The sequence below is a fragment of the Leptodactylus fuscus genome, chromosome 1 (genome assembly GCF_031893055.1).
Source record: "Leptodactylus fuscus isolate aLepFus1 chromosome 1, aLepFus1.hap2, whole genome shotgun sequence".
Classification (NCBI taxonomy): domain Eukaryota; kingdom Metazoa; phylum Chordata; class Amphibia; order Anura; family Leptodactylidae; genus Leptodactylus; species Leptodactylus fuscus.
Genome location: NC_134265.1, coordinates 39104248 through 39117893, shown reverse-complemented (window position 1 = coordinate 39117893; position 13646 = coordinate 39104248). Strand labels below are relative to the sequence as shown.

General features: G+C 41.1%; 1 protein-coding gene across 15 annotated transcripts in view; it reads left to right on the top strand.

The window, feature by feature from the left end:
- CELF4 (CUGBP Elav-like family member 4) overlaps positions 1–13646 on the top strand; it is a 908448-nt gene that overhangs the window by 890222 nt on the left and 4580 nt on the right. Inside the window, exon 13 of one of the 15 annotated variants that reach the window (XR_012715420.1) lies at positions 11992–12156. The exons of the other annotated variants lie outside the window; for them this stretch is intronic. The gene's annotated coding sequence lies outside the window, so the exon portion shown is untranslated. The remainder of the gene's footprint in view (positions 1–11991; positions 12157–13646) is intronic. 15 annotated transcript variants of the gene reach the window in all.

Genomic DNA, 13646 nt, shown 5'->3' with positions numbered 1-13646 from the left:
CCTTCCATGCCTACCTGAATGTGGCCAAACATCTTCAACATTTCATAAAGCCATGTCTAAATTCTATGTATTGCACCTACCAATCCCACCTTAGCACTGAATACTATATCGCTTTATTTCCTTCCATCTTTCCTATATTTGAGAGTGATTACAGTCTATGGACCTTCCTCATATCTTCTCTCAAAGGAAGCCATGAGAAATGATAAGAAGCAGTAATAGTTCTAGTAGTGGTAGGGAGACGATGAGTAGTAAACACCTTGGCAAGAACATTCTCTGATACCGAAGGTACACCTTAAAAGGGAGTCTATCATCTACACCAGCCAAGATAAACTACTGTTACAGTAATGTACCTACTGCAAAGACAATTCCAACCATAACTTTCATATGTAGATTGGCCTGCCAAAATGACTGTAAAACCAGGGCGCTGCGCCGAAATCCGACGCATGCACAGTACAATCCTGTAGTTTTTGTAGTGTCTGAGTGTACTGCACCTGAACTACAGGTGCCTACTGCCCATGTGTAGCGCTCTGTGACATAACTGATGATGATGGTGCTCTAGAACTGCTGAGTAGGCCGAACTACAGGACTGGATGGGCATTATTTAGGATGACGCTGCTGTGCTCAGGCAATGGAGTCAACTTCCCCTGTGCTCCGTGAGGCTCAATTGCATACCTGTAAAAAATAATTTTGCGTTCATCTTGGTGAACTTTTCTACATCAAATATGCGGGTATACATGGAATTGTCTTTGCAGAGAGTACATTACTATAGTTTATCTTGGCTGGTGTAGGTGATAGACTCCCTTTAAGGGACGGCACATTATATTTTGTTTTTTTTTTTATATGGTTGAGGCTATAACTTTTACCAACTCAGCTTTGGATTCCTCAACTATTACTATATCTTATTTAATCTCATTTCAGTGATCATCAGGTGTCACTGTTGAATTCAGCGTTAGATGAAATATTGGGGGAAGGGAATAAATTGTTGGGAGCTCCATCTCTGGGACTTGGCCTCACATGACCTCACCGATATATAGAAAACAGCAAAAGAATATACCAAAACATTAAGGAAATCATATCAAACTTGAAAGAGGTCACCGCTTCCTGTGGTGGATTCTTTTTAAGATCCCATAACCTCTCCAAATTTATCACTCCCCCGTCCACTAAGGAATGAGAGGTATAAACAGCTGATACAATTCCATCCCTCCATTAGCCATATTATTTCCGTTTTTTGCAGCAGCAGTAAAGTAGTGAACAACAGATAGAATTCCATCCCTCCATTATCCATATTGTTTCCATTTTTTGCAGCAGCAGTAAAGCAGCGATCACAAGCTAATATTTTTGCTGTAGGTGGTGCCAAATAATACGTGACAGTCAAGGTTTCAGTTTTGCCCAGAATTTTCCTTTAAGTTGTCACTTCTCTCATAGGAATGACTTGCACATATTGCGAGATGTAAAATGCTGGCAGGCAGATACTCCCCACTGTTCATTAAGTCTCAATGTTATCATTCCATTGATAGAGCAGCAGTAAGAAGATGTCTCTAATGTATTTTGTCGACACCCATGGACGTGTTCCGGTAAATTTTACAATGGGTCTAAGTAAACAAAAGTGAAATGAGCTTTGTGCATGCTCATTATTCCTTCCCTAGGATCGCAGCAGTTACGGCACGGAGCGGGGCCCGAGCAGTGTCACTGACTGCAAATGATAACGATGCCATATCTCTATATCCTGCTCTGAGCACGAGATTGTTTTTTAATGAGCGCAAACTGCCTCCCTGTCACGATTTTGTGCGAGTCGCCGCGGCTCCTCGTTCTGCAGAATGCAGGAGCCTGATCCTCCATCAAAATAATCCAATTTAAAGAAATGATTCATATTAGTGAGTGCATCTGTCTGAGGCCGGAGCAGGGCCTGAGCATTTCTTTAATAAATGATCTTCATTAAATTCAGCTGAAAATATAATCTGGGGAGAGACGGATGGGGAGCGTGCAGCAAAGAATAAGCAAAAGGAGTTAGCAGTTTGGAGTTGTCATTTGTTCAGCGCGGGCCTTAGTACCGGCCCTTGTTTGCTGAAATTTTAATTTTGTTATGAAGACACCAAATCCATCAGACGGACCAAGCAGAGTCATTGCTTTTGGCTGTCATCTCGTAGAGAAATTGCTTACTCAGTGCATGGAATTGCTTTGCTCTTGGAAGGGAGCGCCGTGCACCTAGTTCTTGGTAATTCTACAATGACTGTGGATTTTATAGCCACTATTGCATAAAGACTATTATATACTGAATGCCATTGGCTTATTTGCAGCTTCAGGCCAACCGGTACACTATGTTCAGATATGTTAAATGTGGCAATAAAGAACAGGAGTTTGGAGCAATATGGACTATTTACAGGAGAGTATATCTAGTATCTATCATGGCATTCTATTTTTTCTAGAAATAAAGAATATACTGTACAGATGTGTCCACCATTACCTGACTCTGGATTCCAAGTTGTTATGGGGCTATACAATATCATGACATGCTAGCTGTAATGCTGTGAGTGTGGACTCATGTACGGGATTCCATACTTTGATGAATGGGACCACCATATTGCTGCCTCTATAAGTAGTAATGGTGTTAATAACCAGTAAGCCATGTGGATCAATAGACATTAGTGTGTGGCACAGAGGCAACATATAAAGTTAATTTGAGGTCAGGGTAGGCTGAGTTTGTGCAGTACAGTAAATCAGGCAATAGGTCGGGGAAGGTGGCACAGGGTTGGTAAGGTAATCAGGCAGAGGTCAGAACTGATGGAACAGGATCAGGGTCTGATGAGAGGCAGAGGTCAAACATAGGGAATCAGTAAAATACAGTGAAAGGAACTATCAAACTAGGAACCTCAATTGCCCAGTCATCTTGTAAATTGCAGCCTGTCACCGAAAGCACCAAAAGTGGATAAATCTGTATAAGATGGCTATTAACCCCTATTAACCCCTGTACAGGGCAGGGCATCATCAGGTCCTGATAATAGTTACAGTTGACTAAAGTAGATCAAGAGATGCCAATACGTGGGACAGATATGGCAGGCATGTGTGGTCAAAGGATATTCCGAGGTCAGGGCAGGCTAAGTTTGTGCAGCATCATATTATTATTTATATAGATAGATAGAGAGAGAGAGAGAGAAATAGATAGATAGATAGATAGATAGATAGATAGATAGATAGATAGATATCATGTATAATCAGGCATTAGGTCAGGAAAGGTGACATGGAGTCAGTAGGCTAACCAGGCAGAGGTCAAGACAGATGGAGCAGGACAGGATCAGAGTCTGGTTACAGGCAGAGGTAAATTATGGGTAACCCGCAAAGTACAGTAACAGTTGCACCTTTCCAGGATTGCGCAAGCACCTTGTGAATTACAATCTATCACCTGTATAGATTTTTATATATCTGTGTTGAAATTTGAGAAATTAGGGAGAGAAGGAAATGATAATGTTGGGATTTACGAAGAATGTGAAGGAACCTGAGAATAAATAAATGATTAATATATAAATGTAGGGTGTGAGATATAGAAGGAAACGAACGTGAACGTGAAATAAAAATGTAAATCAGTCCATGGAGCCCCAACAAAAATAAATTAGAAATGGGATTAGGCTTTGCCAAGTATATTAATTATCAATCCCGGATTTCATGAAAAATAAATATTGACATCCCACGTTTAATTGAAGTAAAAGAGTGAATTTTGCTCTCGTAAAAGGGTAGTGGCAAATTTAGACAAGACCTGCAATGTACCTTTATTGTAGTGGGAGAAGTTGGCAGAGCTTTGCTTATAACGACAGGTCCATTCACCTTACAATAGTGTTCCAATCTCTAGGTTCAAACTAACACTTGGCTCTATGTTGTTCAAGACCACATAGGGACCCAAAAAAATGTAGAGCCTGTCCACTTAAAAAGCAGTTACCCACAGCCAGTTTTCACTTTCCACTGATTTTAGGCAGAATCTGCTGAGGAGTATGGAGACTCCAACGCAGATGTGAGCCTAGCCTCAGTTATCTGCTGGGCATATGGATGTTAATATTGTATAGCTTTTTAACTTCTTACCCTTCAGTGTTTTCTTACACTGGCCACCTCTGCTGAGAAATAACATACCCCACTGTAAGCTTGTAAATTTATTAAAGAGGACCTTTCATCAGATTGGGCACAGACAGTTCTATATACTGCTGGAAAGCCGACAGTGCGCTGAATTCAGTGCACTATCGGCTTTCCCGATCTGTGCCCCAGGTAAAGCGGTATCGGTCCCGGTACTGTAGCTCTTTACAGTCAGAAGGGCGTTCCTGACAGTCAGTCAGGTACGTCCTTCTTCCCAGCAGTGCCTATCGCGCTGTGCTGTGGAGCGGGGAGGAACGCCCCCTCCCTCTGCTCACAGTACTTGTCCATAGACGAGTATTATCAGGAGGGGAGGGGGCGTTCCTACCCACTCACTCAGCACAGTGCAATAGGCGTTGCTGTGGAGAAGGATGTTCCTGACTAAATGTCAGGAACGCCCTTCTGACTGTAAAGAGCTACAGTACCGGGACCGATACCGCTTTACCCGGGGCACAGATCAGGAAAGCCGATAGTGCGCTGAATTCAGTGCACTGTCGGCTTTCCAGTGGTATATAGAACTGCCTGTGCCCAATCTGATGAAAGGTCCTCTTTAAGTCCTTGTGCACATGACAATGTAAAGTGTCCCTATAGTAAAGTTGTAGGCAGCACTCTCTTAATGAATAAAGGGGTGCACAATTCCAAGGGGACTGGCTAGACTCCCCATATATTTGTGATCCACGAAGAAAGTTGGACAGCATTCCCAAGATTTAACAAGAGCTTGCTTTTGTAATATAATAATATGGATGCTAGTATCCAAAAAGTATCAAACCAGCTGCATATTTTAAGTGAAGACACACATTCAATAGGAAATGAGACTATGAATGATCAGGTAATGTCCAGACGACGTTTTGGACCTACATACCCTTTATCAAGCATATGGGTCTGAATGGTGTGGGTCATAGGTCAACAGTCAGGAACTTAGGCAAGGTGAGGTGAATCAGGATGGATGAGGCAGCAGCCATAAGGCTAGGTTCGCATTTTCGTTCAGGTTTCCATACGCTTGGGGACTCTCCCGAGCAGAAAATTAATCCGCATAAAAAAGTGGTTACCCTAGGAAACCCGCGGACCCCATAGATTACAATGGGGATCCATGTGGTGTCCACTCTGTTTCCGCCCAAAAGGGACAAAAAATGCAGAGATAAAAGTGCTGCTTGCAGGGGTTTTCCCTCCCCATGTTTCATGCAGAGAGGGGAACGGAAACCCTGAACCTAGTGTAAGAGCAAAAATTTGTAAATGACCATCATAAAATAAAATCCACCCCAATAAACACAGGACATAAGGCTTCTGATTATATTGTAGTTCCCCTGTTACTTTCTTACATAAGTAACTTCCACCTTCGTGATGTTTAAATACTTTTCATAAAGGGTTGTCCAATTTACAAAATATTTTTCACACAGTGTACCTTATTCAGGAATCCTGAATGAATTTAGGGGTAGTCCTCTGTTCAGGATCCTAATATATTATCCAGAGTCAAAAACACCTACACAGAGCTCCTTTCACATCAGAGAAACTCTTATCATGCATTACACAGAAAACCCATTTATGTGAATGGACATTGTGTAATGCTCAGTTTCTCCTGCGGAGGTGCTGTAGGGACACTGAACAATTTGTCCAAGGCAGTAAATCTCTTCTTTGACAACATTACAATTATTCACTTATTAAGTAATTCAACCTAACTCCTTATAATTTATGTTTCCAATTTTTTTTCTCAGAACAAGGTTGACCATCTTCAACCATATTACTCAAAATTTTTGACAAATAATTTACTTACAGCTTTATTTTCATGACTAAGTTTCTTGCCGAGTGGCTCAGTTAAAAATTTAACTCTTGGGTTCATTTTCAGGCCCATTGAGGCGAATGGGTCTGTGAAAAAAATGGATCCAACACTGAAAGTGGATGAATATAAAACCCCTTTAAGTGACTTGAGATCTGTAATGATGATTTATGATCTCGATTCTTCATACTAATAAGATTCATCATTGCCAATATTGTCTTGCTCATCTTTGTTATTCCTACATCATAAGATTCCTTCGTCTTCTACTACCTAGAATCCAAAAATAGTCAAAAATTCTTTACTCCAGAATAGGATTCGATCACTGTTGTAATTAGTATCCGATATCGTTCAATGCATTTTTGCAACTAGAGATGAGCGAGTAGTGTTCGATCGAGTAGGTGTTCGATCAAATACTACGGTATTCGAAATACTCGTACTCGATCGAACACTACTAGCTGTTCCAAGTTTAAAGTTTGATGCAGAACCAGCGTTGATTGGCAGAATGCTATACATTCTGCCAATCAACGCTGGTTCTTCTCTTACCTTTAGAAGTCTTCTCCGTGCAGCGTCCGCGCAGCGTCTTCCGGCTGGAATTCACTCTGCCTAGGCATCCGGCTTGCCCTCGCATGCGCAGTCGGCTCTGCTCAGGTGTCGGGCCGGGCAGAGCTGATGGCACATGCGCAGTTGGCTCTGCCTAGGCCCCGATGCCTAGGAAGAGTGAATTCCAGCCGGAAGACGCCGCGGGGGCGCTGTGCCGGGAGAAGACTTCAAGGAGAATGCAGCCCGACCGTCACTCATGGACTTGGTAATATAATTTTATCGAATGTTGCCTACCCCTGAAACGAGCAATTCCCCCCATAGACTATAATGGGGTTCGAAATCCATTCGCACAGTCGAACAGTGTGCGGCTGTTCGAATCGGATTTCGAACCTCGGACATTTTAGTGTTCGCTCATCTCTATTTGCAACCCAACTGGCTTCACAAGGACAAAGTTTTAGAATTGGATTTTATGCCCTTAAAATCTTTTTGTTTTTTAATACGCCACAAACCATCTTCCTATTATTGATGCTCGATTTCACATCACCTAATAACCTCCACATCAAATGCACTTACGTGAGGTCATCCCTATACCCTTGTCCCGGTTACATTTCAACTTCAACAGGTCGAACCCCTTAACCTGTGAAAATAGTATTTGCAGAAAAAAAACTATCAAACTCCCTGGCCAATTACGGCTTTGAAATCTTTTTATTTTTATGTTTTTATTTATCACACAGCAATTTGTTTCATGCTTGCCCCTTATATCCCATCTGAGGCCATACTTCAGCACCAAGAAGCTCTCTTCATCTCTAAGAGGTCACGAGGTGAGGCGAACTCGTAACCTCAAAGATGACGCTGGGGTCTTGAAGGGTTGAAAGAAACACAATGGCCTCAATTAGATCTGTAAGATTTGAGATGAAGAGAGTGCGGTGTAATATGTTTGTCCATTGGGCTCTCTCCTGTGACTGCAGAATTATAGAGATGTGCCTACAAAGGGGGAACAAGACACAATAACAATCACAGCAGGACACACAAGCAACACTTCCAAGGCTCAGCTCTCTATTACCGCACGTTAGAGGCGACATGAAAGACTTCTTAATAATGAAAAATAAAACTGTCGGAGAAAAAAAAATGTTCTGTAATGCCGACGAAAAAAATTGTCCATGGCAAATTATTTCTCACCGTTGTTGATGGTGCTAATCCCATCTTTATTTGCTGATCTGTTAGCTACACTTTAATTGCCTTACATTAGGGTGTAATATCATGTATAGCGGCTCGACGTAGGGGTTACAACTATTTCCAGCTCCGATCTATACAGTAGTCATCTCTCGTGCTGCCCTACCGATAGAAAAAGTACAAAAAGAGAATCAGCAACTGGTAATACATGAAAACACTATATAGTATAGACACATCCTTCCTTAGACTGGGAAAAAACGCTGCGTTTTAAAGTCACTGTATAGTGGATGGGATTCTAGCGAATCCCATCCCCACAGTACAGGAATATATACACTGCAGATACGATTTCCAAAAACGTTGCGGCAACATTTCAATTATACCTGCAGAAATGCTTCTTCTAAAAAAGTGGCAGGAGCATTGCTAGGGTCTTGAATAGAGATGAGCGAACACTAAAGTGTCCGAGGTTCGAAATCTGATTCGAACAGCCGCACACTGTTCGACTGTTCGAACAGATTTCGAACCCCATTATAGTCTATGGGGGGAAATGCTCGTTTCAGGGGTAGGCAACATTCGATAAAATCATAGTTACCAAGTCCACGAGTGACGGTCGGGCTGCATTCCCCTTGAAGTCTTCTCCCGGCGCAGGGTCCCCGCGTCCTCTTCCTGGTGGAATTCACTCTGCCTAGGCATCCGGCCTAGGCAGAGCCGAATGCGCACCCAGGCCCGACGCCTGAGCAGAGCCGACTGCGCATGCATGTGTATGCGCGTGCATGCCCGCGCATGCGCAGTCAGCTCTGCCTAGGCCGGATGCCTAGGCAGAGTGAATTCCACCCAGAAGAAGACGCGGGGACGCAGCGCGGAGAAGACTTCGGAAAGGTAAGAGAAGAACCGGCGTTGATTGGCAGAATGTATAGCATTCTGCCAATCAACGCTGGTTCTGCATCGAACATTAAACTTCGAACAGCTAGTAGTGTTCGATCGAGTACGAGTATTTCGAATACCGTAGTATTCGGTCGAACACCTACTCGATCGAACACTACTCGCTCATTTCTAGTCTTGAATGATCTAGGGCCCAAACCTCAATGCATGTGTTCCAGTTTCAATACCCAACAGTACTTGTCAGATTCACTCACAGAAAAACATACACAGTACCCATTACATCTAGTGACTCACAGGTGATGGCTCCAATGTAGTTCTCTCATTCCTCATCTCTATTCACCCCAGACCACCATGAATGCTTCTTCCAGCCATGTAGAGTTTGCCACACAGACATCTTAGGAGCCTTTACTTTTCCATCATCAACCCCACCCTGTTGCCGAAACTGTCATCCTACTGCTAGCCCTAAATACTGTGCTACCCAGAGCTCCCAAAATACTGTACTGCAGAAATAACAGTGCCCACTACCATAATTAGTGTCACACATACGCTCTCAGAAGTGATTGTGCCCAGAAAATAGTTCACTTGACAATAATAATGCCCCCCTAATGTGTCCCATTTGTAACAGAGCCTCTATAGTACTGGTAACCCATAACCCATTACTAATAGAGCCCACCCCAAATGTAACCCTGAGTATAACCCATTAGTAATACAGTCACAATAGTACTAATGTAACCCGAAGTGCCCTGTTAATAACAGTGACCTCCATAGCGCCCCATTAGAAATTGTGCCCCCATAGTATTTACTCACCTGAGGATACACCCTCAGTAATTTAACCTTCAGTAGTAATACTATTCCCATAGCATTCCTCCATAGGGATAATGCCAACACAGTATCCCCAATTTTAATAATCCTACCCTAGTTTACGCCATAGTTCCCCCAATAGTAATAATGTGTGCTGTCATATTTGTAATAGTACCCCCAATAATAATAATGCTCCTTTAGTCACAATTCTTCAGTGTGCCCTATTATAGTGCCCCAATAATAATAATAATGCTCCCCAGCATGCTAACATTAATATTAGCGTTCACAGTGTCCCTAATAGTAATAATACATCCCAATATATCCCATTAATAACAGTGCCCCACAGAGCACTCCCCAATAATAATTCTAGTGTGCCCAGTTGTAATAATGGCCCTCCCATATTAAATGCTCCACCTGAAGATATCAAAAGTACCGTATATATTCGAGTATAAGCCGACCCGAATATAAGGCCCCTACTTTTACCACAAAAATCTGGGAAAACTTATTGACTCGAGTATAAGCCTGGGGGGGGGGGGGGATGCAGCAGAAACTCACATAAGAGTTACTGATATGTGGGACACATGGAGGTAATAATTAGGTATCTTCCTAATTAAGGTCCTTTATTGGTACCCCCATGTGTCTCACACATTAATAACCCTTACATGGGGCACACAGTGGTTAATATGAGGGACATGATGGAGTTAACTGCTATTAATGTGAGGCACATGGAGTAACTGAAACTAAATTAATAACCCCAAATGCCTGATATTACTAGTAATAGTAACTCCAGCAGGTACCTGTGTGTTTTACTTTCACCTTATTGTAGCTTCGTCTCCTCGATGCAGGGCAGCAGCAGGAACCTCCTTGGCTTTCCTCTCTCTTGCTAGAGAAGGGGGAGTGTCCTATATCATTGTTATAGCACTAAAGGACCTCCCCTTTGTTTAATTTATGCAAGTCCTTGAAGGTCCTGTGCTCCGTGCCTCATTTTGCCAATGCAAATGCATTGGTTAAGGAACCGATCTGGGCCCCTGACCAATGAATTTGTATTAACAAACTGAGGATTAATAGTTGGGGCTCGACCCTGACTCGAGTATAAGCCGAGGGGGAATTTTTCAGCATAAAAACTGTGCTAAAAATGTCGGCTTATACTCAAGTATATATGGTATTCCTCTCCCATTCCATTGTCATCTACAATATCGTGTATACCACCGGCCTCTTCTGGCCTTAGGAATGAGTTGTTGTTGTAAATTTGTGATTTAGTCCTTGAATAAGTCTAAAAAGCAAACTTTCATCAATGGATTTGACCAATCTTATTATCTGTTAACTTCTGTAACTTCTAAGATGGCTCGTGGTGGAGGGTGATTTATGAGGAATCAGCTTTATTAATCATACATAGATTAAATTCAGGGGGTTAATAGTGAAAGTTAATTGAGGATTTTATCACTATCTACTGCATTATGTACTTATTAGATGGTTCTTAAAGGGGGTCAATCACTTCCCCCAAACATACTCACCCGTCTCCACAATGTTGCAGAGTACATTACAGTGATAAGCAACAAACCTTTGTTATATGTGTGTGTGTGTGTATATATATATATATATATATATATATATATATATATATATATATATATATCACTTTTGTAGATTTGGAGGCAGTGGGTGCACTGAAGGCAGAGCTTCCGCACCCTGAAGCACTTCTCTTGTCCCTTGTCATCTTGCAAGTGGTTGTTTTTGATAAGAGAACCCCTTTAAGAACCTTTAAAGCAGAACTCCAGGTCCTCTAGGGTTGGTCCATCGACATATGGCAAAAAGCTTGAGACTCATAGTGTGATTTATATATAGAGGTATCCTAATTTTATAAGCTTCCTGAATTTAGAGTCGCCACTTTAAGACCTGCTTACTGATTTACTATCTTGTAAAGGATAATCCTGACCCTGTTGGTCTACAGAACTATAAGTGACGTATACTAATCCACATCGGTGTGGCCAAGACTTTTACATCGGTTTTAAAAAAAAAAACGTAGAATGTTCTAAAATAATAAAAGAAGAAATATTCAACTTACTGATCCCCCATAGGCCTCCGGCAATGGCATGCTGTCAAGGACATGTGACCATCTCTGGCTGTAACAGTGACCTTTTAACAGCACTGAGGTCAGTGATTGGCTGCAGTGGACACATGGTCTGGCCAGGATACAATAAGTATAAGGGGAATGGATAGCTTTGGAAAGGGATCAATAAGGTGAGTATTACAGCACTTCTTTATTATTGTGTAACATGAAACATTTTTGCTTTTCATTTTACATGAATGACCAACCCCTTTAATGCGTATTTTCTTGCTGCTATACTATTCGTAACATATAGGACAGAATATACAATCCAATATCTCCAAAGTGCCAATCTAGTACTTGTTGACCTCTGTGAGTTATCGGGCTGGCTGGAAATGTTAATCCAATTTTCAAGGCTATGTGTCTACTGTCATTCATTACGTGCATGTATACCTGGTTTATTTACCATACGTTGTCTTCCCTTGTCTGCGTTGCTCTCATGTTTCCACGTGTCTCTCAATTTTTATTTATTTATTTTTTCAAAAAATTGATTTTTCCATTGCTTTTTGTTTCCGTCACCTGCCGTCATTGCAGCTGCCTAAATGACCTTTGCCTGCTACTTATATATTTCTCCCCTCCTCCTTCCTCCTCTTTTCCAAAGACCAAAGAAACTAAACCCAACATAAAAAATGCACCTAAAAGAACAAAAAATATTTTCTTCTTTTGTCATTCAACTCAATCCCAACCTAACCAGACACAACAAACGGTCTTGTGCCGAAAAAGTTAACGTAATGACGTGAGAGTGAAGAAAAGAGCCCCCCAATCCGTAAGTTCTATCAACTATGAGTTGACAATGTGAAATGATGGCGTCATGTAAAAAGCTAATGAACTGGCTGCATGACACACCGTCTTGTGGAGGTGCTGTGCTTGTCGTATCAGTTCATGTTTGACCAGTCATGATCACATGTAATTTTTCGTTCTCTTTTCTTTTTGTACCGTCATAACCTTTACTTTGCTGTACTCACTCTGTTACTTGGTGCTTGTGGAGGTATTTTGTTCCTTGATTTCCTTGTCCAGCCTTGCTTTTCTATATGCTTTGTTGGTGTAACGTAACATAGATGGTTAAAAAAAAAAATCAAAAAATTGGTGAAATTATATTTTTGTATAAAGTTTACGTGAACTGTTTTCTATATAACACAAAGGGTAAAATATGTTGTGGACGGTTCTTTTTGCACTTGGTGCTGTTGTGCCTTATCTATCTAATTACAGAAATTCTGGGCCTTTTTCCAATTGATTTAAGAAAAATGTCATTTTATTTTTAATGCAATTTATTGACAATATTAAAGTCTACCTTTATCGTCTGTATGGATAAATATTAGGCTATTTTTCTAAAATGGTGAACTTTTTTGTTTAAAGACACAGTCCCGTTATTTTGCTATTGTTATACAGCATAGCACCTCATATTCGGGATCTTAAATATAAGACTTTAATTAATTTTCTACAATAATGTATCCCATGTTCATCTAAAGTCATCTGAAGTTTTTTTGTTTTTTTTATTATGATTTTCCATTCCTTACCATTTTATATTATGGAGCATTCCTTCTAGGGAATACTCATAGAGACATCATTTGGGGGTACAAAAAGTGCCCACAGTTCTGTAGAACAGAACTGTAAACTGAGCCATAGGAAATCAATAAGGTCCATGTGTGTCAGGCCTAAGAGCTGTAAAAAGTATAATACACATGTGTGTCAGGCCTAAAAGTAAAAAAAAAAAATCATAATACATACCATAGGAAGTCCATGAGGTCTATAAGGCCCATGTGGGCATCAGGCCTAAGAATTAAGAAAAAAAATCTAATACATAGGAAGTCCATATGTGTGTCAGGCCTGAGAGTTAAAAAAAATCATAATACATACGATAGGAAGTCCATAAGGTCTATGAGGCCCATGTGGGTGTCAGGCCTAAGAATTAAACAAATATATAATACATAGGAAGTCCATGTGTGTGTCAGGATTAAGAGTTAAAAAAAAAAATCATAATACATACCATAGGAAGTCCATGAGGTCTATGAGGCCCATGTGGGCGTCAGGCCTAAGAGTTAAACAAATATATAATACACGGGAAGTCCATGGCCTAAGAGTTAAAAAAAAAAATCATAATACATACCATAGGAAGTCCATGAGGTCTATGAGGCCCATGTGGGCATCAGGCCTAAGAATATTTAATACATAGGAAGTCCATATGTGTGTCAGGCCTGAGAGTTAAAAAAAATCATAATACATACGATAGGAAGTCCATAAGGTCTATGAGGCCCA